Source organism: Canis lupus, chromosome 24 (assembly GCF_048164855.1).
Source record: "Canis lupus baileyi chromosome 24, mCanLup2.hap1, whole genome shotgun sequence".
Classification (NCBI taxonomy): domain Eukaryota; kingdom Metazoa; phylum Chordata; class Mammalia; order Carnivora; family Canidae; genus Canis; species Canis lupus.
The window spans coordinates 31,121,942-31,145,605 of NC_132861.1; the positions used below are offsets into that span (position 1 = coordinate 31,121,942).

Below are 23,664 nucleotides of genomic sequence, written 5' to 3' on the forward strand. Positions count from 1 at the left end.
ATTTAAGAAACAAATGAACAAAGAGAAAAAAGAAAAACCAAAAACTAGACTTTTATCTATAGGCAAAAAAAGGAAGGTTACAGAGGGGAAGTGGATGGAGGGATGAGTGAAATAGGTGAAGGGGATTAAGAGTACACTTACTGTGATGAGTACTGATAAATACATGGAATTGTTGAATCTCTATAGAGAACATCTGAAACAAATATAATACTGTAAACTACACTGGAATTGAAATAAAATCTATATAACATAAACTTTACCATGAACCATTTTTAAGTGTATAATTCAGTGACATATGGTATATTCACATTGTTATGTGAAAGATCTTTAGAAGATTTTCATCTTGCAACACTGAAATGTGATGCTCCTTAAACACAAATTCCCTCAACATCCAGACAGTTTTTAATATCTGTGTCTTGACCACCAAAATTTCAGAAAACAAACAATTGAACTTTCATCTTTAAAAATATCAAGCATATTGGGATGCCTGGGTGGCTCAGTGGTTGAGCATCTGCCTTTGGCTCAGAGCGTGATCCCGGGGTCCTGGGATGGAGTCCAGTGTCGGGCTCCCTGTAGGGAGCCTGCTTCTCCCTCTGCCTCTCTGTCTCTCATGAATAAATAAATAAAATCTTTAAAAAATATATCAAGCATATATATTGATATGCTTTCATATTCCCTGGATATCTTTGAAAAGATAAATAGTTGCTTTGGGAAGAGAATGGGGTATGGGGGACAGGGTGGTAAAGGAGGCTTATTTTTCATGATCTATCCCTTCATAGCTTTGGAATTTTGTACTGTGTGCTTGCATATCCTAATAAGAAAAATTAAAGTAGCTGAGAAGAAAGAAATTCAAGTCATGGGCATAACAGACCCCTGGTTAAAGGACAGAAATTCAACTGAGTATATTCTAAGATGTAATTGGCTTTGTTGAATGATTCATGAATGAGGCAGCATCTCATCTAGTAACTAGAGGGGCTCCGAGGATGCGTACAAAATGGAAGATTTTAGGCAAGAAAGTTTTTTGTTTTTTTTTTTTTTTTTTTTTTTTGCAAGGAAGTTATTAGTGAAAGACAAGGATTGTTCTAGGCAAGTCTTTCTGTGAGGGGGAAAGGCGAGGGCTCTCATTATGCGGATTGCCTCATCATTCTGGAGGTGGTGTAGGGCTGGAGAGGGCCCTGTGGTGGATTCATTGTCACTGTTAGAAAAACTCTTGACTGATGAGTTGAGACTACATTTCTGGGGGAGGTCGAAATTGCAATTAGATTATGTGGTAAGGCCCAGTTTTGAGACTGGTCTAAGTGACACCATTCTGGGCCTATGGTTTTCTTTTTAATATGAAAGTGGTCAAGGCAGTGAAAATTTAGATGAATGATAAAGGTTGAGGAAAGGACTCAGAAATTGGCCACCTATGCAGTGGGGAGGGAGGATAGTCAAGGAGCGAAGTCCATGGTGACCACAGACTTAGTCTGGGTTGTTGGGACAGTATCGAAGCCATTAACAGAAATTGAAGTCAGGCAGGACAGCACTTTATGGGGATAGATGGAGTCAGGTTTAATTTCAGATGACTTTGAGGTAACAGTGGGCCATTACAGTAGAAATGTCAAGTATGCAATTGGAAATGGGTGACTGGAGCTCACGAGGAGGTGACATGATTGTCACTAATAGAGTCACATAGCACCTTAGACCAGAGTGGATGCACTGTCTGTCGGTGTGGAAAGGGGATGGGAGGAGGTGGAGGGGAAGGCAGTGGTGGATGTTCAGTCGTAAAATGTATAATGTCAAATAAGGCCAGGGAAAGTGGGAAGGACCATCGTAATCCTGGGCAAAGAGGCCCAGGAGGATAACCATGGAGGAAAGGCCACTGGAGTACAAAGTTGGAGATCAGTGTTCACATTAAAGCACAGAAAACTTTTTCATAGAAGCATTTGAAGTAGAATTTCCCTGGCTTACAATGTTAAAAGCAAGCTACAAAATCTCCAGCAGCCGTGGTTAATTTTGTGGTTGGCAAGGCAATGCAAAAAGATTTCAGAGAAACACCATTTTGATTGAGCACAATACCCTCCGCTTCTTTCTAGTGCCTCTCTCATTCTGCAGCAGAACACACTGACTGCCATTCTTCCACAAACACTTCCTGAGGCCTCCTGGGTGCCTGTGGGGCTCTGGGAATACAAAGGTGGAGGTGGTGTGGTCTCCAGGCCTGCAGCAGCTCACAGCCTGCCGGGTCTGGAAAGCAAGTGAGCCTCCAGGCCCTGCTTGGTGGGACTGTAAAACACTGGTGTCATGGGGCCTGAGTAAATAGGGAGTAAAGACACTGCATTTGCAGGTTTAGGTCTCCCTGTGCACGCCCCCCGCCCCCTTGCCCTTTGTGCATTTGCTGCTGTATTTTGAGTTCTCAACTGCCTTCTTTCCTTTGCCTTTGGCTTATTTTTTTCTAAAACTGGTCTTTTCTTTTCATCCTCTCACCAGCTCCAGCCACCTCTGGGGTACATGCTACAGTCTTGTTCACCCTCCTGGCCCTCCCCATGGAAATCTTTCTGGATTCTTCTTATTGAGTGCACTCCCTCGCGTTCTGTAGACTTTCTGCTATAGTCAGTTCTTGGTAATATATGAATGATGTCATCAACTGATCTCCAGAGGACAGTTGTTTGAGAGTGTTGGCTTCCCCAAGGTAGCTAAACTTGCCACATAGTTTCTAGATGAAGGACAAGAGTATTAAATGAGATTATAGAGTATAAGAAGATGTTTCATATTTGATGTGCAGCTTAAGGATGAATATTCAAAATCCTATTTTGAACTCAGTTAATGAGATTTCCTTAAATATTGTAAATCAGTCAGAATTCATATAAATTTGGTAAACTTGATTTTGTTTGTATGCACTTCCAGTGCCAGACTGGTCGGTTCATGACCTCAACAAGCAACAACTTCCCAAGAAATTTTTAAACAATCTTATAAATTAAATACCTAAAAATGTAAATGTAGCAAATCTCAGTTTAAATATTTCAGGATTGTTTACAAATTTAGTCAAATTTTCTCACACCTTCCAACTTAAAATCATGTCTAAAAACCAACTGCACATTTTAAATTGGAATCACAAGCTCAACTGTCATATAATCTAAAATGTCAAATTGTCTGAAAAATGACACTTTAAATACACAGACTATCTTTAACTCCAAAGTATTGGTAGTAAGAGTTTCATTTCATTATAAACTTTTCTGTTGTTAAAAAATGATTTCACACATTACATAATCCCAGTCACAGGATTAAAGGCTGAATTCTGTAGTTACAGAATAATGTCAAATTCTACACCAGACAACTTCAATAAGGGTAATGAATTATGAAACAAAAAATGATAGGTAAATATTTGTTCATTTTCTTTCAATTTTCAATTTAAAGTGGAAATCTAGTGTTGTCTATGCTAATCAAATAGGCTGAGCAGATGGAGCAAGACCCTAATGATGCAGTTATCTTGAAGGAGCCCAGCTGATGGAAGGCTCTCAAGGGACACCCATGATTTTTATGACCTCGCTTAGGTAATAAAATGTCCTGCCTTTTATTTGAGTCACTCAATACAATCTTAGTTCAACAATTAGAATGTCCCATCCCATACAATATCCACACTTCAAATGTGTGACCTCTGTCCTCTCCCTCATGGTGGCCTACTGTACCGGGATGCAATGTCTCCTTCTCATGCTCTACTCCCTGCAAGATGAATGGCTGTGTCTAGAAACAAGTCAGGTGTGGGGGAGGGGTTATAATAGGATAGGCTTGCCTTGACCGGGCTTTGTGCTCCCTGGGCCAGCAGGGGGTTAAGCCAACTTGACAGAAGGTCATGCAACTCTATGTTGATTGGCTACTTGCTCTTTCTGCAGTTCTTGGAATCTGCGGATGCTTTCAGTTTCTCCTGGCTAAGACCTATTTGTGCTTCTGGGAAGCCTTAAACACCCCATGCTGGCTTCCTGTCCTGTGTGGCTTGCCTTGCTTACTGGGAACATTCAAACACCTGTATCCAGACACATCCTGAGAGCCCTCATCTATCTCCTTATTCCTATTCTTTCCACTTTCCCTGTAGGGGCTCTCCAGAACCTTCTGTATTTCCCAAGGGAGAGGTACTATGCTCGTGGGGGAGAGGCACATAGCTAGCTTTCAGAGGGTCCTGTTGAAGTTTCATTCAAGTGAGAGGCAACCCTCTACCTCTCTTCTTTGAGAAAAGGAGTGGGTCTCTCTTTTTAAAAAAAATCCTTTAAAAAAAAAAAATCTCTTAGTCTCCAATCTGACTTTCCATACTCCTGATCTGGATGAGAGGTTCAAGATCAGTGTAATGATATCCAACCATGTGAGTTGAGTATCTCATCTGGAAAGCTCCATTCTAAGGAACTCTGCTGTAGATTCTGTTTTACCTTTTATTATATGGACCAGCTCAGTGAGCACTCTCAGGAAACAGCTTGCTTGCTTGCTTGCCTTTTCTTTCTTTTTTCCACCTTCACATGGTTCCAGCCTCTTCCTCCCTCCTCCCCAGTGACATCTCAGATGCATGGTTTCCCTGTTTTATTTCTAAGAGCAGTCTCTTTTGTAGACATTTAAAAAGTGGTCTAAGTCAGCAATGCACTATAATTCCAGTTCTGGACCTGTCCCCCCTGCTAGCTGTAAGGAAGGGACCTAGCTGTCCTCTCACTCTTGCTCCATCTTGCTCCCCCTGTTGCAGGCTCCTTAAAGGTGTGGGGAGGGCAGGGGCCATAGAGAAGAAGGGGTAAAGCTCTCAATGACAGAAGATGCTGCAATCAGGCCAGCAGGCACCTTTGAGTGCATGATGTGCATTTCTGGGTTGTGAGAAGACTTTTATAAGGACCTCTGTGCCACACTGCTTCTTGCCATCTGGCAAATTATCTCCTACCCTGATCCTCCCAACCCATCTGTATAGAGCTACTGCTATGGTCTGAAGGTTGTATCCCTCCAAAATGCCTATGTTGGAATTCTAAGCCTTACTGTGGTTGATATCTGGAGGTGGAGCCTCTGGGGTGATTAGGTCATGGGGATGGAGCCCTCATGAATGAGAATAGTGCCCGTATAAGAGAGATCCTGGAGAGATCCCTTACCTCTTCTGTTGAAGATGGCTATCTATGATCCAGGATGTAGGGTCTCATCAGACACCAAATTTGCTGCTACCTTGATCTTAGACTTCCCAGCTTCTAAAATGGGAATAAATGTCTGTTGGTTTTAAGCCACCCAGTGGTATTTGTAACATAGACTAGAACAGTCTCTTCCTACTGAGACCCCTTATCACTCTAGACACTGCTCTTGGGAGGACCAACTTCAAGATATCTCAAGCCATCTGTGTTCCCTGGGTCTGTGACTTCATGAGGGCACATTCATCCCTGCACTGGTACTCACTGCTGTCCCTTCCCCTCTGCTGTCCTGGCTGCCCCAGTTGGCTCCCACTTGAGAATTATCCTTCTAGGCAGGCACCAGGCTTCATATTCACATGTATCCCATTTCTCCCTAAACCCTCTCTCACCATGTATGCCCTGGTGGCAGCAAAGAGATCAGCCCATTAGTTTCTACAGCTGGAGGGAAACATGAGGCTCCCCTTTCCAAGGCACACCCTCATCTTGCCTAGTGGTTCTCTTAGAGACCCTTCACTTGTGGAAGGTCCCTACCTCCCTCTTTTCCCATGAATCCCTTCCAATAGTTCTCCTTTCCCATCCCAGCCTCCTCTTTTTAGGCTGAGGATGTCTAGCTAGGTTGGTTCCACTCTAGTTTATTAAACCCCTCTAGATTGTTGAATGTCCACATTTTTTTTTTAATTTTTATTTATTTATGATAGTCACAGAGAGAGAGAGAGAAGCAGAGACACAGGCAGAGGGAGAAGCAGGCTCCATGCACCGGGACCCCGACGTGGGATTCGATCCCGGGTCTCCAGGATCGCGCCCTGGGCCAAAGGCAGGTGCCAAACCGCTGCGCCACCCAGGGATCCCAAATGTCCACTTTCTGTGGAGATATTTATCACTATCCTCCTCAGCTTGGGGACTTTGGGCAAAATTTTGTGACAACAGGAAGAATATCCTCACATCTTGTTTGAAATACATATTTACACTATAGTTTTGATGGTTGATCTTTTTCTTAAACCGACTTCACTCATTTATGTTAATCCCTCAGCCCCTACAGGCATTTGAAATGATCACTTCTGCTCTGCATTTATACTTGTTTTTTTTTTTAATTTTTTAAAATTTATTTATGATAGTCACAGAGAGAGAGAGAGAGGCAGAGACACAGGCAGAGGGAGAAGCAGGCTCCATGCACCGGGAGCCCGATGTGGGACTCGATCCCGGGTCTCCAGGATTGCGCCCTGGGCCAAAGGCAGGCACCAAACCGCTGCGCCACCCAGGGATCCCCATTTATACTTGTTTTAAAAAGATTGCTTGATCTTGCTCTGACAAAGATGAATTTGTCTCCCATTGCTATTGTGTTTTGTTAATTTCTCCTTGCAGGTATGGCTTTTTGTACTTTTGCAAGAAAAGTTACCTGAAACTTGGAAAGAGGCAAAAGAGATTACTAGGTGTTTTTCCAGTGCAATGCTGGGCTTGACTCTATTTGCTAGATATTTTCTAAGTCTGACAGGGCAGAAGTTAACTTGTAGCTGGTTGTCAGGTGGAGATGGAAATCACTTCCCTGCAGAGGAATGGATAACACCAAAGGTTACATACAGCTTATGGTCCTGCTGGATATAACTAGTTTTGTGTCTAACTCATAACCTAGTAAATGAACTGTATGCATGTATCTAGCTTCTCAGATGGTCTTTTGATTAGTTTTACATTTTTCTGGTTCTCTCATTAAGTAGTCAAATAAAATCTTTGACACATCTTCTTATATTTACCTGAGTGTTCAGATTTTTACCGTTTTGAAAATTATACTTTAACCATTTATTTGGTATTCTTCTGTGGTACATAATAATTTATGTCAGTTATGACCTCATTGTAGAATATCAGCTCTTTCATGATAAAGTTTTCATTTATGTGTTTAATACTTTTTGTCTCAAATTGAGCTTTGTCTGATATTAACATAAACCTGCTTCTGCTTTTGGTTGATATTTAATAGATAATGGATTAAATACAACTTGTTAATTTCCATCTTTCTGAGCCACTTGATCTTAAATATATCCTATTGAACATTTACTTGGGGTTTATTATTTGACTTATTATGAGTTTTTTCCATTTATATATTAACATTAAAGTATGTGGTTGGTCTTAATGCTGTTATCTTTTTGTTTTGTTTTATCTTCAATACTTCCTTGTGATTTTCCTTAATACTTTTTAAAAAGATTTCCTTTATTTGAGATAGACTGAGTGAGAGAGAGAGAGTGCATGAGTGAGGGGGAAGGGTGGACAGAGGGAGAGGGAGAAGCAGACTCCCCACCAAGCAGGGATCTCAACTTGGGGCTCAGGATCAGGACAGAGCTAAAGGCAGATGCTCAATGGACTAAGCCACCCAGGTGCCCTCCTTTATTACTTTTTTTTTTTTTTTAACAATTCTATTTTCCAAGTAAAATCAAGTACAATAAAATAGTTCAGAAAAGTCTGTACGCACCTCAGGTCTCCTGGCCTCCTCTTCAGTCTTGCTTTCCAGAGGCTCATGGTCTTTTCTATATCCTTCTCCCCTGCTGTGTTCCTTGCACATTGGAAGTCTATAGATTATTTTTAGTTCTTCTGTTAATGACCATTATAACTTTGACCTCTATTTCTTGGTTTGTCAAGGTAAAAAATGAAGTTGAATCTATTGATTCTTGTTATTAAATATGAGGAAATCAGTGCACTCATGTTTATATCTTCCTTCCCTTTGTTTCTTTTTTTCCTAATTTTTTTTTGCATAGTACACTAAGTCCTTTATGATTATATTACAATTCTCTCACATTGTATGGTTCTTTTTAATCCATTTTAATAACTGGAAATATATTTTAGGGTATATAAAAAATATAAAGTATGAAGAGGAAAAAAAAAATAAACGCCTGCTCTTACCTTATCACAACTTTAGAAGAACCCTTTGCATACTTCCCCAATCACAATTCCCTATTCTCCATCTCTCTGACTTTGTGCTAATCATCCCTTACATCTGTGTGTCTGTGTGTATATACTTTTTATAGCTTTATCCAACTGTGTAAAGACAGGGAAATTTGCTACTCTAAGAGAAAGGCTCCCAGAAGATAAGCTGAACAGAGACTAGCCATAGTGTGGCTGTAGCCACCTTGAGACTTCACGGGTGTCTCTTCTGGAAAAGTCATTGAGTTAGGTTTATGAATGAGTCTTGGGAAATCTAGGACTCCCATAGTTGGGTGTCTGGCAGGATTGTAGTCTGAGACAGGTATTAGAGAACTAGCATAAACATAGCCAGGGAGAGGAGGTTACTCTGTGTTTTCTGTTTCTAATGTCTTCACCACTGACCCCAGAGGATTTGGGCAGCGGGACAAGGAGGGAGCACAAATCTCATCAGTATGTGGCAAAGAGCAGCTTAGTACAGAGGAGAATCTGGAACAGGCTCTTGTGGGCATTCTGGCCTCCCACTGTAAAGAGGGTATAATTGCAGTGAAGAATTGAAGGCAATGTTCCTCAATAGGACTTTTTTTTTTTTTTGAAGGATTTTATTTTTAAGAAACTCTACACCTAGCATGGATCTCAAACTCACAACCCCGAGATCAAGAGTTGCACACTCCCCCAACTGAGTTCCCCAGGTACCCCAAAATGATTGTCTTAAGTCATCCCACTTCAGTCAGAATTTGTTTCTCTCTGTACTGGATACAACCATTATTCTGGGACCTTCCCTTCACCATCATGTGGAAGATTTTCATCTCTATTCTCGTATGTTTGATATCCTTTAACTTGTCTCTAATGGCATCTTTTTTCTGGAGTAGCAAAATATCTTCTTTGCTTTGGGAGAGCAAATCCTCAGTAGCTTCTTGAGAAAGAGTACATGGGAAGTAAATATTTTTACTCCTTAAATATCTGAAAATGTCTTTATTCTGTCCTTACATTGAATTGATAATCTGACTGAGAATAGAATTTGGAAAAATTTCCCTTCAGAATGTTGAAGGTATTGCTTCCTTTCTATTTTGTTTTCAGTGTTGCTGCTAAGAAGCCTAAAGCCAGTTTGATTTTTGGTCCTTTGTATATTATAACTTGTTCTCCAGCCCCATCAAAACCTTTTGGGTTGTCTTGTACTCTCCACTGTTCTGAAATTTCAGTTCTGTACTTTGGTATGGGTCTGCTTTCAAACTATCACACTTGAAAATCCCAATTCCATTTCCGTCTGGAAATTCATATCCTTCAGATTTTGGAAAATATTTTGAATGCTTTTGTAAGAGTCCTTTTTCTCTTTTTCTCTCTGTTCCGTCATCTGTAACTCCTATTCAGTTGTCCGACCACATGAATTGGTCTTCCAATTTTTTTAGCTTTTCATTTTAGCACCATACTTTTCTTTCCTGGTGTTTCTGTTGCTTCAGCTGCTATAACAGAATACACAGACTGAGTGGCTTAAATTACAGAGATTTGTTTTCTTGTAGTTCTGGAAGCTGGGGAGTTCAAGATTAAGGTTTTGGTAAGGCTTGGTTCCTGATGAGAACTCTCTGGCTTACAAATGGCTCACATATCTCATTGTGATCTCAACATGGTTGTGTGTGTGTGTGTGTGTGTGTGTGTGTGTGTGTGAGAGAGAGAGAGAGAGAGAGAGAGAGAGAGTTTTCTATTGTTTCTTCTCCCTCCATCCCTGTTATTGAGATATAATTGACACACAGCACTATAGAAGTTTAAGATGTATAGTGTAATGATTTGGTTTGCATATATTGTGAAATGATTGCCACAATAAGCTTAGTTAAATCCATCATCTCATATAGATTCAAGAACAAAAGAAAGAAAAAATTGTTTTTCCTTGTGTGAGAACTCTTGGAATTTATTCTAAAAACTTTCATTTATACTATCAGATAGCAGTGTTAGCTATAGTCATCATGTTGTACATAACATCCCTAGTACTTATTTATATTGTACCTTTTGACTGGTTTTATCCAATTACTCCTCTCATCTCCTGCTTTGGGTAATCATAAATATGATCTCTTTTTCTGTGAGTTTGGTTTTATTCTTTTCTTTCAGATTCCACATATAAATGAGATTATATAGTACTTGTCTTTGACATATTTCACTTAGGATAATGCCCTTAGGATCCATTCACATTGTCACAAATGGCAGGGTTTCCTTCTTTATTATGGCTGAATAATATTGCATTGTGTGTACACACACACCACAACTTCTTTAACCACTCATCCGTTGATGGGCATTTAGGTTGTTTCCATGTCTTGGCTATTGTAAGTAATGCTGCTATGAACATGGAAGTGGTACAGATATCTCTTTGACAAAGTGGTTTCATTTCCTTCAGATATATCCCCAGAAATGGAATCACTGGAACATATGGCAGGTCTATTTTTAATATTTTGGGAAACTCCATACTCTCTTTCATAGTGGCTGCAGCAATTTACATTCCCAACAACAGTGCACATAGGTCCTTTTTCTCCATATCTTTACTAGCATTTGTTTTGTCTTGTCTTCTCAGTGATTCTAACAGGCATGAGGTGATATTTCATTGTGGTTTTGATTTGCATTTCCCTAGTAATAAGGCATGATGAGCATCTTTTTGTGTACCTGTTGGCCATTTGTGTATTTTCTTCAGAAAAATATCCTTCAGATCCTTTGCCCATTTTTAAATTGGATTATTGGTTTTTTTTTTTTCTGCTATTGAGTTGTATGAGTTCTTTAGATTTTTTGGGTATTAATCTCTTATCAGATATACCATTTGCAAATATTTTTTTCCCATTCCATAGGTTGTCTTTTTATTTTGTTGATCATTTCTTTTGCCGTGCAGAGCTTTTTAGTTCCACTTGTTTATTTTTTTATTTTGTCACTTGTGCCTTAGGTGTAATATCCCCCAAATCATTGCCTAGATCCATGTCATAGAGGTATTCCCTACATTTTCTTGTAGGAGTTTTATGATTTCTGGTCTTACATTTAAGTCTTTAATCCATTTCAAGTTACTTTTTGTGAGTGGTGCAAGATAAGGGTCTAGTTTCATTCTTTACAAATGAATATCCAATTTTATCAGCACCATTGAAGAGACTATCTTTTCTCCATTGAGTATTCTTGGCATCCTTGTCAAATATTACTTGACTGTATGGTTTATTTCTGGACTCTTAATTCTATTCCATTTGTCAATGTGTCTGTTTTCATGCCAGAACCATTCTATTTGATTACTAAAAGTTTATAATATTGCTTGAAATCAGAAAGTGTGATGCCTCCCACTTTGTTCTTTCTTATGATTGCTTTGGGTGTTTGGGGTCTTTTGTGATTCCACATAAATTTTAGGATTGTTTTTCCTACTTCTGTAAAAAAAATGCCATTGGAATCTTGATAAGGATTGCATTGAATTCAACTATAGATGGCTTTGGATAATAAGGACATTTTAACAATTTTAATTCTTCTGCTACATGAACATGAAATACCTTTCCATTTGTATCTTCTTTGATTTCTTTCATCAGTGTCTTCTAGTTTTCAGTCTGCTGATCTTTCACCTACTTGGTTAAATTTATTCCTAAGTATTTTATTGCTTTTGATGCTATTGTAAATGGGATGGTTTTATTTCTTTTTCTGATAATGTGTTAGTGTATAGAAATGCTAATGATTTTTTGTACATTAATTTTGTATCCAGCAACTTTACTGAATTCATTGATTACATCTAACAGTCTTTTTGGAATCTTTTGGATGTTTTATATATACAATCATGTCATCTGCAAATAGAGACAATTTTACTTCTTTCTTTCTAATTCTGTTGCCTTTATTTTTTTCTGCATCTGATTCACCATTGAATATGTATTTCTATATTCACCATTGAATATAATGTTAGGTGTCATATATGGTCTTATTGATATATTCTCCTTCTATACCTAATTTGTTGAGTTTTTAGAATATTGAGTTTTGTCAAATGATTTTTCTGCATCTGTAGAGATGATCATTACATATTTTATTCTTTCATTTTATTAATGGTATGTACCATATTGGTTAAATTATATATTGTGTGCCATCCTTGCATCCCATGGATAAATCCTACTTGATTACGGTGGATAATCATCTTAATGAAATGCTAATTTTGGTTTGCTTTAATATTTTATAGAGATTTTTACATTTATATTCCCAGGAATAGGGTCTATAGTTTCTTTTTGAAAAGTGTCCTTTTCTGGCTTTGGTATCAGGGTAATGCTGTCTCAAAAAAGGAATTTTGGAATTGTCTTCGATTTTTTTTTTTTTTTTTAAGTTTTAGAAGGATTGGTGTTAATTTTTCTTTAAATGTTTAGTAAAATTCACCAGTGAAGCCATTTGGTCTTAGGATTCTCATGGTTGAGAAATTTTTGATTACTGATTTATTCCTCCTAAAAGTAATTAGTCTGTCCAGGTTTTCTATTTCTCTTCCTGCTTTGCTGTGGGTAGGTTGTATGCTTCTAAGAATTTTTCCATTTCTTCTATGTGGTCCAGTTTGTTGGCATATAGTTTTTCATAGTAACTTTGATGAAGCTTTGTATTTTTGTGGTATCAGTTGTAAAATCTTCTTTTTCACTTATAATTTTATTTGGGTCCTCTCTCTTTTCCTTGGTTAGTTTATCTAAAAGTTTGTCAATTTCGTTTATCTTTTCATGGAATTAACTCTTAGTTTTGTTAATTTTTAAAAATTGTTTTCCTGTTCTCTATTTCATTTACTTCTGCTCTAATCTTTATTGTTTCCTTTGTTCTGCAAATTTGGAGTTCAGTTTGTTGTTCTTTTTCTAGTTCCTTAAGGCAGAGATTTAAATTATTTGAGAAACTTCTCATTTTTTTAAACTTTTAAATTCCAACTAATGAACATAGTGTTATATTAGTTTCAGGAGTACAATATGGTGATTTAATAATTCCATATGTCATCCAGTGCTTATCAAGGACAAGTGCACTCCTTTAATCGCATCATCTATTTAATCTGTAACCCTACACCCCCTCCCTTCTGGTAACCATCAGTTTATTTTCTATAATTAAGAGCCTGTTTCTGGATTTGTCTCTTTTTTCCTCCTCCCTTTATTCATTTGTTTTGTTTCATAATTTCCGCATGTGAGTGAAATCATAGGGTATTTGTCTTTCTCTGATACTTATTTTGCTTAGCATTATACTCTAGCTCCATACATGTCATTGCAAATGGCAAGATTTCATTCCTTTTTATTTTATTTTATTCTTTTTTTTTCTAGCTCCTTCAGGTGTAAGGTTAGGTTGTTTGAGATATTTCTTGGTTCTTGAGGTAGGTGTGTATTGTTACCAACTTCCCTCTTAGAACCACTTTTGCTGCATTCCAAAGATTTTTGAACTGTTGTGTTTTCATTTTCATTGGTTTCATGTAATTTTTAACTTATTTTCTTGTTGACCTATTTGTTGTTTAGTAGCATGTTATTTAACCTCCATGTATTTGTGGTCTTTAAAAAAAAAGGGTTTTTTTTAAAGATTTTATTTATTTATTAATTTATTTATTAATGAGAGACACAAAGAGGCAGAGACATAGGCAGAGGGAGAAGTAGGCTCCCCACAAGGAGCCCAATGTGGGACCCAATCCTGGACCCCAGGATCATGCCCTGAGCCGAAGGAAGATGCTCAACCACTGAGCTACCCAGGCATCCCTTTCCAGATTTTTTTCTTGTGGTTGATTTCTTGTATGTGATTTTTTTTTTTTTAAATACTGTTGTGATCAGAAAAGCTATATGGCATGACTTCTATCTTCTTGAGTTTGTTGAGGATTGTTTTGTGACCCAATGCAAGATTTATTCTAAAGAATGTTCCATATGCCCCTAAAAATAATGCATATTCTGCTATTTTAGGATGGAATGTTCTGAATATATTTGTTAAATCCATTGAGTCCAGTTTGTCCTTCAAAGCCACTGTTTTCTTGTTGATTTTCTGTTTCAGTGATCTGTCCATTAATGTAAGTGGGGTTTTAAAATCTCTTACTATTATTGTATTAGTTCCTTTATGTTTATAATCCATTGTTTTGTGTATTTGGGTGTTCCTTTGTTGGATGCATGAATATTTACAAATGTTATATATTCTTGTTGGATTGTCCCTTTAATGTTATATAGTGTCCTTCGTTGTTTCTTGTTATAGTCTTTTTTTTTTTTTTTTAGATTTTATTTATTTATTTATGAGAGACAGAGAGAGAAAGGCAGACATAGGCAGAGGGAACAGCAGGCTCCTCCCAGGGAGCCCAATGTGGGACTCGATCCCGGATCCCAGGATCACGCCCTGAGCTGAAGGCAGATACTCAACCGCTGAGCCACCCAGGTGTCCCTGTTCTTTGTTTTAAAGTTTATTTTGCCTAATATAAATATTGCTATGCCAGCTTTATTTTGACATCGGTTTGTATGATAGATGTTTCTCCATCCCCATGTGTCTTTAGGTCTAAAAAGAGTCTCTTGTAGGCAGTATAGGTAGGTCTTGTTGGGTTTTATTTATCTATTCTGTTACCCCATGTCTTTTGATTGGAGCAGTTAATCCATTTACATTCAAAGCATTATTGATAGATATGTATTTATTGCCATTTTATTCCTTGTTTTGTGGTGGTCTCTGATGTTTTTCTCCAGTCCTTTGTCTTGCTTTCTTACATGGTTTGCTTTTTTCTTTAATGATATATTTGGATTCCATTCTCTTTACTCCTTGCATATAAGTGATTTTTGATTTGTGGTTACCATATAATATCTTCTGCATATAACAGTTTATATTAACTTGAAAACTTAAAAGTTATTCTTTACTCCTTTCCTCCCCACATTTTAGGTATATGGTGTCATTTTTTTTTTTACCTCCTTTTATTTTGTGGGCTACTTGACTGATTTTTTTAATAGAAATATTCATTTTTACTGCTTTTGTGTTTCCTACCTTCATACTGTTACTTTTGTTCTTTCATGTTCACTCAAAGAGGCCCCTCTAATATTTTTTACAGAGCTGGTTTAGTGGTCACAAACTCCTTTAGTTTTTGTTTGAGACTCTATATCTCTCTTTCTCTTCTGAATGATAGTCTTGCTGGATAGAATAATCTGGACTGCAGATTTTTCCCATTTAACACTTTGAATATATCATGCCATTCTCTTCTGGCTTGGAAAATTTCTGCTGAAAAATCTGCTGATAGTCTTATGGGGCTTCCCATTTATAATACTGTCTTCTGTTGTCTGGTTGCTTTTTTTTTTTTTAAAGATTTTATTTATTTATTCATGAGAAACATACACACACACACACACACACACACACACACACACAGAGGCAGAGACACAGGCAGAGGGAGAAGTAGGTTCCATGCAGGGAGCCCGATGCGGAACTCGATCCTGGGACTCCGGGATCACGCCCTAGGCCAAAGGCAGGTGCTAAACCACTGAGCCACCTGGGCTTCCCTGTCTGGCTGCTTTTAATACTTTTTTCTTTATCACTATATTTTCCAATTGAATTAATATGTCTTGGTGTAATCTACTTTTGATTTTTTTTTGGGGTACTCTTTGTTTCCTGGATCTAGATATCCATTTCCTTATCCAGATTAGAGAAGTTTTCAACTAGTATCACTTCAAATAAATTTTCTTCCCCCTTTCTCTCTTCTCCTTCTGGGCTCCTATTATACAAATGTCATTATGTTTGATAAAGTCCCTGAGTTCCCTAAGTCTATTCCAATTTTGCATATATATATATATATACATATACATATACATATATATATATATATATTCTCTGCTGCTGCGTGTTTTAATATACAATTATATTTTCTTGATGGATTGAGCACTTTGTCATTAGATAATGGCTTTGTCTCTTTTTACCATTTTTAGTTAAGGTCTATTTTGTCTAATATACGTGTTCCTGCTCTTTTGGTTACCATTTCCTGGAAATAGCTTTTTCCATCCCTTCATTCTGTCTAAGTGTGTCTTTGAGGCTAAACTGAGTCTTTCATGGGCAGGATACTACTGAATGTTGTTTTTAAAATCCATTCAGCTACTTTGTGTCTTTTTAAGTAATTATTGATAGATAAGGACTCACTACTGTCATTTTATTAATTGTTTTTACCAGACATTTGGTAAACTTGTTCCTTGTTTCTAATCATGTTGTCTTTCTTTGTGTTTTGATGTCTTTTGGTATCAGTATGCTTTTACTTCATCATATTCTTATATGTAATTACTGCAGGTTTTTCCCTTGTGGTTATCATGAAGCTTACATTAACTTGAAATTATAACAGCTTATTTTGAACTGATTAAAACTTCAATGGTATTCCTAAGCCTTATAATTTTACTTCTCCTGCCCCTCACATTCTATGTTATTGATGTCACAATTTATATATTTTTATATTGTGTAACCAATAACAGATTATCATAGTTTTGTTTTTACTTTTGTTTTTTAACTTTTAAACTAGTTATAAGTGAATTATGCACGACTATTACCATTTTATAGAATCTAACTTTGACTATATATTTACCATTATTAGTGAGTTTTATGGTACCATTTTATATTTTTATGACATTAATTAACATTCTTTTACTTCAAGTTAGAGACCTCCCTTTAGCATTTATTATAAGGCAAGTCTAGTGGTTATGAACTCCCTCAGCTTTTGTTTGGGAAAGTTTTTATCTCTTTTTGATTTCTGAAGGACAGCTTTGGCAGGTGTTGAATTCTTGGTTGGCAGTTTTTTTCTTTCAATATTTTGAATATCTCAGCCTATTCTCTCCTGGTCTGAAAAGCTTCTATTGAGAAATCTGCCAGTAATCTTAGAGGGGTCCTTTTATACATAACTTTTCTCTTTTCTCTTGCCATTTAAAAATTCTTTGCTTTTGATTTTTGACAACTAACTACAGTATGTGTTGGTGTAGCCCTATTCAGGTTCAACTTATTTGGGGCCGTTTGAGCCTCATGGATTTGATGTCCATTTCTCTCTCCAGGTTTGGGAAGTTTTCAGCATTATTGCTTTCAATATGCTATGTCTCTTCCTTTTACCCTTCTCTTTATGGAATTCCCACAATGTGGGTATTGTTCCTTTTGATTGTGTTCCATAAATCTCATAGGCTTTCTTCACTCTCTTTCCATAAATTTCTCCTTTTTATCTTCTGACTGGATAATTTCAAATGTTCTGTGTTCTAGGTCAATGATTCTTTCTTCTACATGGTCAGATCTACTTTTGAAGCTCACTATTGAACTGAATTCTTCACCTCAGTCATTGTAATTTTTTAGCTCTAGATTGAAACAAATTTTTTGATGGTTTCTACTTCCTCACTGAACTTATTTTTAATGCATTTTCCCCTAATTTCTTTTTTTTTTTTTTTTTGCATTTTCCCCTAATTTCATTGTGTGTCCTAATAGTTCACTAAGCTTCTTTAAGAGAATTGTTCTGAATATTTTGACAGTTCGTAGATCTCCATTTTCTTAGTGTCAATTATTAGAGCTTTTTATTAGTTTCCTTTGGTAGAGTCATGTTTACTTGTCTTTTTTTTTTTTTTTTAAATAATCCTTGATTCCTTACACTGGTGTCTGTACATTTGGGTAAGTGAGTGGTCTCATCCAGACTTTATAGGTTCCCTTTGGCAGACATAGTTACTTACTGGTTAGCTCAGTTTGGGTTTCTGAATGTGTGTGCTGGTGGGCAGGTGGAGCTTGCTAAACAGGGTCTATTTTGGGGGGGAGGACACCTCTGAGGCTGGGGGATGTGTCACTGGCTTAGAACAGTTGGATAGGACTGCTGGCCTGGTTCCCAGCTCAACTAGTAGTGTAGGATGAGATCTGTGGCTGCCTGGGTTTTCTAGTCAGGCTTACTAGATGGTGAGGACTGGATACTATACTCAGAAGTAGATAGAGCTATGAATTGCTTCCTTGCCCTGGCAGTAAAACAAGGATAGGCCCCAAGCCCTACATGGCTAATTGTTTGGCAAGACTGTGCACTGAGTTTTCTGGCCTGCTGGGGCCACTGGTTTTGTTCTGCAAATGGGGAAAGCAACAGGGTACTTTTTGTTCAAGTGCCTCTGTCAGCAGGGCCATTAATGGGCTATGTAGCTTCCCATATGCTCTGGTTAGGATCCTGATAATGTGGCTGAAGGCTGTACTTAGCAGTAGGTGGGGATATAAATTAGCTTCTCTGTCCAACAAGGCTCTTTGTGGTCTTGGCTCATGCCAACCTATGCCCCAAGTTTCCTGGCCCAGTGGTGTTACTGGCTTTGCTCTGTGATCAATTCTGCCTGTCATACTCTCTGTTAGAGCATTGTTGGGATACACAGCTTCCAGGTGTTCTTGTCAGGCTTTCTGGTCAGGAGGGCCCAGGAGCCACATGCAGCAGTGAACTGGACTGTGATTCAGCTTGCCAGCCTGGGCAAAGCAGAGGAACCCTCCAAGCCTGGCAAGACTTTTTGTTTGTGGTTTTGACTCAAGCCAACCTGCTCCCTAAGTCCCCTGGCTGAATGGTGCCACCAGCTTGGCTTTACAGATCAGCTCTGCCTTCGATTCTCTCTGCTCAGCTTCAGCAAGTTGGGCTATGCAGCCTCCATGTGTTCCTGATGCGACTTTCTGTCTAGGAAGGGCCCAGGGCTACCCTCAGTAATGGGTTGGGCTATACCTTAGCTTCCCTGTCTGGGCAAAGGCAGACCAGGCTCCAAGGCCAGCAAAACTCTTCATTTGAGGACCCAAATCAGGTAGATCTGCATCCTGCCAAGTTCCCTGGTCAGACTGTGCCATCTTGGCTCTGCAAATAAACAAAGCAGCTGTAGTCATTGGTCCTATTAGTAGGATACTGCAGATATGAACTGGGTCAGGATCCTTGTGCTAGTAGTTGTAAACTCCTTTCCTTTCTCCATCATCATTGGATGGATTTCCAGTGGTTGAGCTCCTCACATTCCCCTGCAGTCCCTGTAGGGCTCTCAAGAAGCCACCCAAAGTGCTGGGGAGCTGAAGGTCTGCCATAGGCTTTCTTTTCTCACTGGAGGCACCATAGGCTCAGGGCAAGCCTCTGGGTGCAGTGCTACGCCAGCCTGGGTGAGGGGCGATATCGTCTACATGGGCTATTCCTCTCACCCTTCTAATGCAGTCTATCTTGGTCACTTGTGGTGCAGGGGGATGCTTCAGCCCCATCCCCATGTTCTAGAATCTCTCATTGGTGTCTTGTCTATGAATAATTGTTAGCTGTTCTCCTTGTGAGGGGGGAGTGGATCAGGAACAACCTACCATCTTGTTGATGTTACTCTCCTCTGTTTTCTTTACTTGTAAGGACACTAATATTATTGGATCAAGATTCTATCTTTTGTGACCTCACTTTGCCTTAATTACTTCCTTAAAAGGCTCTATCTCTAGGCCACCTGAGTGGTTCAGTTGGTTAAGTGTCTGCCTTCAACTCAAATCATGATCTCAGGATCCTGGGATCAAGCCCCATGTTGGGCTCCGTGCTCAGTGGGGAGCCTGCTTCTCCCTCTCTTCCTCGCTTATTATTTCTGTAACTATCTCTGTCTCTCTAATAAATAAATGAATCTTTTAAAAAATCATTGTTTTAAAAAAATAAATAAAAGCCTCTATCTCCAAATATAGTTACACTGGGGTTTGAGGCTTCAATATATACATTTGGTTGGTGGGGAGGGATACAAACATTCAGCCCCTGACACTGGGGCTTACTGATCTTGCTGTGGAGTAGCCATCTGTGTTGTTTCCTGAGGAACTCCAAACGACAGTCTCTTTTAGGTCTTTCGTCTAGGGCTGGTTAGAATCCCCAAAAGAGCCTTTCAATTTCTGGTCTGTAGGGAAAAGTTTCAGCTGCCTGCATTCTGAAAATTGGAGTTGGAGAAGATGGCTGGAACTCTTAGGACTCACTGTTCCGTGTGCATGGGTTCACTTAATCATCCTATTTTCAATTATATTACCCAACCTTCAACTTCATCAGGGTTCTCTCTTTCAAAGATGCTCTGTTTGATGTTCTTCAGAAAATAAACCTCCAGACTATTGCTGAGGTGGGAACAGAGCATCTGCTTCGTGGAAGGAGCTGGTACGGGGACCCAGGGACCTATCTGCTATCAAATGATTTCCATAGTCCTGATTTTGGTCTCTTCCCTTCTTCTCCAGTGTTTGCAGCTGCCTGTTCCTGTGGCTTTTGGTTTCTGTGGTATGAGCTGTATTGGCTGTGAACTTTCTCCATTGCTGTTTCAACTACTAAGTGAGTTACTACGATCTGCTCTATAGCTTCTAAAATCTTATCACTTTGGTCTCTTCTGTCATTTCTGTGGTATGGATTTTTTAAAAAAAATCCCCTTTAGTCTGTGTTGTGAGCTTCCAGGTGGAAGCAAAACTATATCTGTGTGCTCAATCCTCCATTTTAACCCAGAAGCTCCCATTCTTTTCTGTAGCAATAACTTCCAGAGTTAGTGTCAATTCTCTAATTAAGTAGATTGATTACTTATTGCTGGTTCTTTCTTTCCATATTGCCTCTAGTCCCAGGTTCTTTATTTGGATGTATCTCTTGGCTGTGTTTCTTCATCAAGTTTTTTTTTTTAAAGATTTTATTTGAGAGAGAGAGAGAGAGAGAGAGAGGGAGAGAGAGAGAGAGAGGAGACACAGGCAGAGGGAGAAGTAGGCTCCATGCAGGGAGCCTTACATGAGACTGGATCCCAGGTCTCCAGGATCACACCCTGGGCTGAAGGCAGTGCTAAACCGCTGAGCCACCCGGGCTGCCCCATCAAGTTGTTTTTTAAGGAAGAGTTTACTGGCAGTTGTGCCAAGAGGTAGCCTGAGGTAGGTGGGGTGAGTGCAGACAGTATCTGCTAGGCAAATGTAGCTTTAAAAAAAATCCCTTTCTAACCCAATTGCCAGCCTGAAGCCCTTTTTTATTTTTAAAAAAAGATTTATTTATTTATTTTAGAGAGAGTGAGCATGGAGGTGGAGGGGTGGGGGAAGGGCAGAGGGGGAAAATCTCAAGCAGACTCCCTGCCGAGTGTGGAGCCTGACAACTCTGAGATCACAACCTGAGCTGAAATCAAGAGTCAGACACTTGGGACACCTGGGTGGCTCAGGGCATGATCCTGGGATCTGGGATCGAGTCTCACATCAGGTTCCCTGTGAGGGGCCTGCTTCTCCCTCAGCCTGTGTCTCTGCCTCTCTCTCTACATCTCTCATGAATAAATAAACAAAACCTTAAAAAAAAAAGTCAGATGCTTAAGCCATTGAGCCACCCAGGCGCCCCTGAAACCCTGTTTTAGAAATTCTACAGGTACCACTGCTCATAGGTTTCAGAGTCCTTAGGTGAATGCCAATTTGTTGTCTTTATGTTCAGCCCTTCATTTCCTAGTTTTGTGGCCTTGGTTAACTTAGTTAACTATTTGGGACCTTGGTTTCTAGTTTGTAAAATGGAGGCCATAATTTCTCCAAAGGTTGTTGGGGGTGGGGGGCAACACCAGGACTACCTGTTCAACAGGTACTAGTTCTCTTTCTCTGCTCTCCCCCCACTTTCCTAGCATTCCTTTCCTTTCCCCAGATGGATGTAAAGGATCCTTTGCTGCTGCCCCAGCACCCCAGATACATAGTGGCCTGAGACCCTAGTTCTTGTAAAGCTTGACAACAGGTGGAAACAAGCCTTGAACCCAGGCAGCTAAAAGCCAGGCTGGCTTTTCCTAGAGGTTCAGGTGCTGAGCCCGCCTCCACCTGCCCTGGTTGGGACAGCAGGAGCGGTCACCTTCTTGCCCTCATAGCCTCACAGACAAGATCGGCCCGAGACAAGAGGATAACCTTTTCTGGCAAAGAAATCTGACTCGACTTCCATCAGGGGAGAAAAGATAAGGCCCAGTCCCCTCTGATCTCCGTTCACGCTCCAGTGCCTTTCCGTGAACCGGCAGCTTGACATTTTTCATCACGGGCCTTGTTCACAATCAAGTGTGCTGCCGCTTCTGAATGAGAAAGGGCAAGCTCCAGGCGGGTTTGCTCCTTCCCCAGCTCCTGCAGGATGGCCTGTGAATGAAGGATTGGAGGGCTTGGGGGTAGACACGGAAGCAGCCTGCCGTGGAGGAGGGAACGCTTTAGGAAACAAGTGTAAAGAGGCCAATCTTAGGGTCGAAGCCACTTACGTGGGCAGCCCCCATGTCATACATGATTCCAGCTGTGGTGACGACGCGAATGGAAGATATGAAAGCCCCGCTTAAACAAGCGGTGGCATCTGCAGACAAGGGAGTGTTCGCTCTCCACAGAGTAAGCGTAGGTAGTCGTTAGAAAGGCTTGAGCTCATCTGTGTGTATGGACACAGGAAGGTGCTTGTTTATAGTTCATCAGGTCACAAAGCTTACAAAGCAACATGCGCAGCGTGGACATTTGATGCGACCTGATCATCCGTGTGCAGATGGACGGTGGGTACGCGTCAGTTCACTGCGGTGCTCCCGGGTGGTGGGGTTCGGGGACTCTGTGTTTTTCTGTTTCAATTACTTATAATGAGCATATATAATTTTTAGAACCAAAAGCGATTTTCATTTAAATAAAAAAAAGCAGACTCTTGGCATTCCCTCTAGAGGCCCTCATTTACTTCTACCTGCCGTTTTACAGCCGGGGTGGCTGATGACAGGCTCTTCCTCACAGGCTGTTTGTTGTGAGGCCGAAATGGTGTGAAAGCGCAGACTCGCTGCTCCTGCCCGCGGGCTGCACAGCTTGGAACAGAAGCTGACAATTTTCTTCCCCTTAAAACGGGAAACATGGGGTAGTGTGGGGTGGGAAAGGCTGAGTCACTGACGGACTCGAATCCTAAATCCATTCAGCAGCTGGGCCGTGGGGTGCGGGGGGCACTCCCATATTCCAGTGCAGGCCACCCAGGTGCTTCAGGACCGGTACCGACCGGAACTGGGCAGTGGCAGCCCCGCCTGGGACTCGAGGCCCGGAGGTCAAGTCCCCAGCCCGGGCGGGGATCCGGCATTCCCCTTTGGGTGAGGACTGCCTGGCGGAGCCCAGGGAGGGCCTGCGCCCAGCACAGTGGGGCCCGGCAACACCAGTTCCTTCCCTGGAAGGCGTTTTCCAGGCGGAAGAGAGGGTGTTCTAGGCTTGCGAAGAGACGGAGGTGTAATAGTCTTGCCCATTTGGGTATTAAAAAAAGCAGCCAGGGATCCCTGGGTGGCGCAGCGGTTTGGCGCCTGCCTTTGGCCCAGGGCGCGATCCTGGAGACCCGGGATCGAATCCCACATCAGGCTCCCGGTGCATGGAGCCTGCTTCTCCCTCTGCCTGTTGTGTCTCTGCCTCTCTCTCTCTCTCTCTGTATGACTATCATAAATAAATTAAAAAAAAATGTTTAAAAAAAAAAAAAAGCAGCCAGTTTGAATTTGGGAGGGAAGAAAAAATTGGGGAGGGAAAAAAAATGAATTTGGGAGGGAAAAAAAAAAGTGTTAAAATCAGTTTCTTTCAAGAGTCTGTAAAGTTAGTTTTTGAGACTGCCTGCCCGGAGTCAAGCAGAAGTGTATTGCAGGCACAGGCAACCCTAATACATAGAAATGCGGCACCACCTTGCTCCCCACGTTGAGAGGCTGCTAAACTCCCTTGGAGGGACTCCCCAAGTGGACAGAGTCACCAGCACAAGCAGGGGAGACCGGCAGTCCATATTGATATTGGACGG

At 40.2% G+C, this 23,664-nt stretch overlaps 1 long non-coding RNA gene across 3 annotated transcripts; it reads right to left on the minus strand.

Annotated features, from left to right (window-relative positions):
* Positions 1 to 1,550: 1,550 nt before the first annotated feature.
* LOC140616477 (uncharacterized) lies at positions 1,551 to 19,308 on the minus strand. Of its 3 annotated transcripts, XR_012016948.1 has the most exons (6): positions 19,266 to 19,308; positions 18,661 to 18,786; positions 7,582 to 7,678; positions 6,520 to 6,666; positions 5,094 to 5,186; positions 1,551 to 2,692 (listed from the first exon to the last, which is right to left on the minus strand). It is a non-coding gene; the product is annotated as an uncharacterized lncRNA (long non-coding RNA). The 3 variants fall into 3 exon arrangements; XR_012016947.1 differs by lacking the exon at positions 7,582 to 7,678 and having other exon boundaries at positions 1,551 to 2,159; XR_012016946.1 differs by lacking the exon at positions 7,582 to 7,678.
* Between the last annotated feature and the right edge of the window lie 4,356 nt (positions 19,309 to 23,664).